This window comes from Myotis davidii, unplaced genomic scaffold, assembly GCF_000327345.1.
Source record: "Myotis davidii unplaced genomic scaffold, ASM32734v1 scaffold265, whole genome shotgun sequence".
NCBI classification, from domain to species: domain Eukaryota; kingdom Metazoa; phylum Chordata; class Mammalia; order Chiroptera; family Vespertilionidae; genus Myotis; species Myotis davidii.
The window spans coordinates 5,371,311-5,377,181 of record NW_006296627.1 but is presented as its reverse complement, the minus strand read 5'-3'; the positions used below and the strand labels follow the sequence as shown (position 1 = coordinate 5,377,181).

General features: G+C 39.6%; 1 pseudogene; it reads right to left on the bottom strand.

Moving 5' to 3' along the window:
• Window positions 1-546: 546 nt before the first annotated feature.
• LOC102772139 lies at window positions 547-2,670 on the bottom strand (annotated as a pseudogene).
• Window positions 2,671-5,871: the final 3,201 nt, after the last annotated feature.

The window sequence follows — 5,871 nt, the reverse complement described above, 5'->3', positions numbered from 1 at the left end:
GGTATTTTGTGGAAGAGCCACACTCAAGGGGCCAAAGAGCCACATGTGGCTCGCGAGCCGTGGTTTGCCGACCACTGGCTTAGTGGATAGAGCATCAGCCTGCGGACTAAAGGGTCCCAGGTTTGATTCCAGGCAAGGACACATGCAAGGACACATGCCTGGGCCGGGAGCTCGATCCCTCGTGGGGACATGCAGGAGGCAGCCAATCAATGATTCTCTCTCATCATTAATGTTTCCACCTCTCTCTCCCTCTCCCTTCCTCTCTGAAATCAATAAAAATATATTTTAAAAAATAAAAATAAAAGGCAGATAACCCAATCCAATAGCAGGCCTATTGAGTTAGAATCTCTAGAGCAGTATCCTAGGATTGTGCATTTTTAACAAGAATTTCAACTGATTCTGAAAGTACACCAAAGTTTGAAAACCAAATGGACAATAAATAACTCTTAATGGGATATTTTAATGATAAATTTTCAGCAACAAAAGATGAAGTCATTTGATGCTGTTGTGATTATTTCTCCATTGAAATCACCTGTGGATCCAAAGCTACTTCATAGCATTTTTCACTTCTGCATTATTCAGTATGTAGATTATAGATGCTATCATGGTATAAAACACAGCCACAGCTTTATCATTGGGAAAGGTGATCATGGGGCACAGATACACTAATATGCAGGGCACAAAGAATAAGATGACTGCGATGAGACACAAGTGAAGAGGGCTTTGTGCCTCCCCTCCAAACTGTAGTTCTTCTGAGAATACAAGATGACCACATAAGAGACCATCAAAATGAGGAAGTTCAAGAAGCAGATGAACCCACTGTTGGCAGCAACAAAGAGACCAAGGGTAACAGTGTCCACTCAGACAAGTGTCAACAAAGAGTACAAATCACACATGAAATGATCTATGACACTGGAGCCATGGAAGGGCAGCCAGACTGTGAAGAAAATCTTAATTCTTGCACAGACTAAGGCACCAGCCCAGGCCACTGCCACAAGAAAGCTACACACTTGTAACTCAATAGGTCTGCTGTTGGATTGGGTTATGGCCACATCATCATCATAGGCCATCTCAGTGAGAAGGATAATCTCAACAGCACCAAAAAGAAGCTCAGTGAAGACCTGAGTGATACACCCTCTAAGAGAGATGAATTTTCTTACCGTAAGAGTGTCAGCTAGCATTTTAGGGTTCATGGAGGCAGAACAGCCTTCTCAATTAAGACATAAGTAGCAAAGGAGAAGTAAATGGGTGATCCTAGGGCCCTGCTGGAGCTAACAGTAATCATAATGAGCAGGTTGCCTGCCAAGGTGACCAAGTAGACTATTAAAAACACAACAAAGGAAAATCTGAATCTCTATATTTTGAGTCAGTCACAGGGGAATGAATTCCTCCCATTATTCATCTTCTCCATCAATTCAGTTCAGGTGACAAGTGACTTCCCTAAAAGGAAAGTCATGCTCGTCCTCAATAATGATACTATCTCTTAACGAATAAATATATCCATGGAGTGTCTTACTTTCTTAGATTTGCAGAAGAAAAAAACAAATACAAAAACAAAATCTAGAATATTAAATTGGTGTTTAAATAATCTTATTATGTAACATTGAGATGTTGGTTCCCATTGAGATTCCAATCTTTTGGAGAAGATATAGTTGTTGCTCAGTGTAGGAGAAATTCAACAGGTTGCCCTGGGCCAGAACTACTTATAGACAATAAACTAATATATACACTGGGTCCAGCACTGTTCCTGACTCAATAAATTGTAACTACTATGGTTATCTCATCTATCATCATTGCTTGGAAGTTAATAACAGTTAAGGACATGATCTAGGAAATAGGTCAGTTCTGGTTACTGGCTTTCTGATATACCTGCTTTTATACCTTTACCTTTCTGTCAGTTTCCTCACCTGTAATGCTAACCCTAACCCTAACCCTAACCCTAGGAAAGTTTCATCCAACCTCTTCTTAGGTGGATGAATTCATCCATAGGTCTAAGAGGCTTGGAATAGATTACCTCTATTACTTCCATCTGTAATGCTCAATGATTCCATTTAATCTTTATCTGAAGTCACTTTTCTCCTCCAGAGCTTCCTCATAGCATTTTTTACCTCAGCATTTCTGAGTGTGTAGATTAAGGGATTTAACATAGGAGCCACCACAGTATAAAAGACAGCAACAGCTTTATCCACAGGCAGTGTGGTTACTGGTTGCATGGAGAAATCCTCCAGCCCACGCCACTCCCAGCAGGAGAATGCACAGCTTATGGCTCATGATGGTGGTATAGTGCAGAGGTTTGCAAATGGCGACATAGCGATCATAGGCCATCACCGTCAACAGAATGATCTCAGTAGCACCAAAAATGTGTTCTGCATAGACTTGAGCCATACAACCATTAAAAGAGATCATTTTCTTTTCATGAAGGGAATCCACAATCATCTTAGGAGCTGAAGAAGAACAATAGATTAGGTCTATCAAGGAAAGATGGGTCAGGAAGAAGTACATGGGGGAGTTCAGAGCCTGGCTGGTGGTAATGGTAACCACAATTAGCAGGTTGCCTGAGAGTGTTACCATGTATAAGACCAAAAATAACAGAAACACGACTTTCTGCATTTGAGGGTTCTGGGTAAGTCCTGTTAAAATGAATTCAGTCACATTCCTTTTATTCTCCATCTATGTGGTATACGTGATAAAAACTCCAGGAAGCAATGCTTTACCTTTAAAAAAAGTAGAAAGAAAAGAAAGGAAGATAAAATGAATTTAAATCATTGATACTGATAATAAGTCAAATATAAATAATCAACCAGAAAATGTTAATGCAAAATCTAGTTCCACTTACTTGATGAGGACTACACATATCATTCAACTAACCTGAATGATAGTATTTAAAACTAATTTTGTCAATGATTAATTGTCACTTTTTGCTGGCCCTCAGATTCCTTTATTCTCTATATCTTTTTTTATTTTAAATTTCATTTTATTTTTTCATCACCTTTTATCCCTTGTGTGCCATCAATCACCGCACTGGCATCCATGTCCATGAACTCTCTTTTTAGTTTCTTCTCTATATCTTTTTTTTAATATATTTTTATTGATTTTTTTTACACAGAGGAAGGGAGAGGGATAGAGTTAGAAACATCGATGAGAGAGAAACATCGACCAGCTGCCTCCTGCACAGCCCCTACTGTACCCACAACCAAGGTACATGCTGGAATTGAACCTGTGACCCTTAGTCCACAGGCCGACCCTCTATCCACTGAGCCAAACTGGTTAGGGCTCTTTATAACTTAATGTGTTCCTAAAGGACGGAGGCATTGAAGGTAAGACAAACTGTCTATGTTACACGTGGACAAAGTACATAATGAGGTATATAGGAAGGAAACTCTTTTCAGATGATTCCACAAATGCTTCATTGAGAAGCTAGCCTTAGCATTCCAAGCCCCAGGATAGTGGTTTCCCTTCTACATCACCACTGCATTGGAGAATCCTTCCAGGCACAAGAACCCTTAAGAAGAAAGCTGAGTACACGTCTAATTGCCAACTCTTCTATAGAGGAAATGGCTCTTGCGAGAATCAACAACCGGCTACTGATATGTTTTACTAAATTCCTGAAAGTCTGTGCCAAAGATTAGATTTCATTATCAAAATCAGATAAACTTGACTCATTTATCATCATTATTTCATTTATTACTTCAGTTTCTTGCAAACCTTAAATTCAAATATATTTTTAAAACACTTCTTTACAATTTCATCTGCCTCCTTTTGTCCCACACCCCACAGAAATAGCTTGGCCTTATGTCAAAATTGATGTATTTGATGTCCTCTGTTAATTGGCAGACTCAAGCACAGGATCAACTCCTTTTCTGTCCTAGTTCAAAGACCAATAGTGTGCCTGTTACCACTCAAACTCTCTAATACCCATCCTATCTAATAAAAAGCTTTATATGCTAAGTGTCCGGTCATCCAGTTGGCCATCCAACCAATCAAAGATAATATGCTAATGATATGCTAAAGCCACTCAGCATACCAGGGGGCAGACACTCCCACTGGTAGGTTAGCTTGCTGCTGGGGCCCAGGCAATCAGGATTAGGCAAGAGGGCTGGACACGCCCTGGAGCCCTCTCATGGTCCCTCCTGAGCTGGCTAACCTCCTGCATCCCTCCCCTGCCGATCCTGCACTGGTGGGGTCAATCAGACTGGTCCGCACCCTCTCGCAATCCGGGTTGAGGGACACCCCATTGAGTGCACATATTTTGTGCACCAGGCCTCTAGTATTTTTAAGAAATGAGAAGTAGAGAAATGTGTTGATCTAGCAGAATGACCCTGATCTTTCATAAAAAGACCCATAGACTCCAATTAAAAGGCAAGGAATTAAGCAGACAAACTTCCACATGTTTAAACATTTGGAAATGCAAACTTTTATTATAAGACTAAATAACATGAAAAGATTTATTTTCACATCATATAGTTCCTATAATGGTAGTTAATTTTTGTGGAGTGTTTGCCATGTGCTAGGCATTATACTAAGTACTTTACATGCATTATCTCACGTAATCTTCATAACAATGCTTTGAGGTTGGTACTCAATTATCTATATTTTAAAGAAAAGAAAACTGTGGTCAGGAGAGGATAAATGATGGAGAAGATAAATGATTTGCTCAAAGTCATACTGGTAAAAAAAAAAAAAAGCAAAGGAACCTGTATTCAAATCCAGGATGTCTGTCTCTATCTTTAACATTAGTACTTTTCCAGTATAAATCCAATTTACTCCTAGGAATCAGCAATACCAGAGTTTGACAGTGGGTTGGTAGCTAGCACCATCGCCTGTGACCATATGAAATCTGGGGCAGTGCTTTTGTTAACTTATAAAATGTTAATGAATTTGAGGGTTCACTGGACAAGACCCTAGAATTGCTTTACATTAGAAATCCTTCAGAACTTTTCATTTTATCAACAAATACACTCTTTAGAAATAAGGAAACTGAGGCCCAGAGATGAGAAGTCCAACAAAACACAGATAATTAATTAGTCTCAGATCACAATAAGAACACAGATCTTCCAATGTCCAACAAGGTAATTTATCCCCACCAACACACCTTGCATTTCTTAAGATGCCTTAAGACAAGCTGGACACAAGGGGGAAAATCACCCTACAGTGACAAGGGAATTAACTTTCATCTCTTATCTTTAGCAATACCTATCTTAACTCTCTAAAAAAGGGCTAAGTTCAGGGATGCAGAAAGTCAGTTATATTATTGAAACCACAATCCACTGCAAGAGAAATAAAGTCTTACCTGGTTGAAACAAGATCTAAGAAAGTTTGGAGAGTCAGAATAAAAAGTGCCCCTCAACCTGGTATTTAATATAGATTCCCAAAGACAGCGGAAGGTACATTCTTTCCTCACAGATCCTATAAATTAATGCATTCTTCTTATGGATCTGTTTTAGGACTGAAGTTTTCCTTTAAGAAACAGAATCCAAATGTTATGCTTTACCTCTGTCCTATGCTAACCTAGCTAGACTACAGTGATTGTCACACATCCTGTCTCAGCTTCACCTCAAGTTTTCCTTCTTTATTCTCATTTGCTTCTCATATCTCATGTCAGTACAAGGTATGGTTTCCCGCCCCCCGCCCCCCTTTTATCCCTGAAAGTTATCAGTCAGAGCATTATTTCAAGTAAATAAGTGACTGTATATAAGCCAATCTCTGACCATCCAAACCATCGAACCATATGCCCTACCCCTGGAGGAAACCCTCAGTGGCCCATCCAGCTCCAACCTGCGGATCTACTGTGGTGTCTCCCACTCTAAAGCCTAGAAATTGACTTAGGGACATAGAATGTAAATCTACTCCTAAAACTATAAATACACCCAT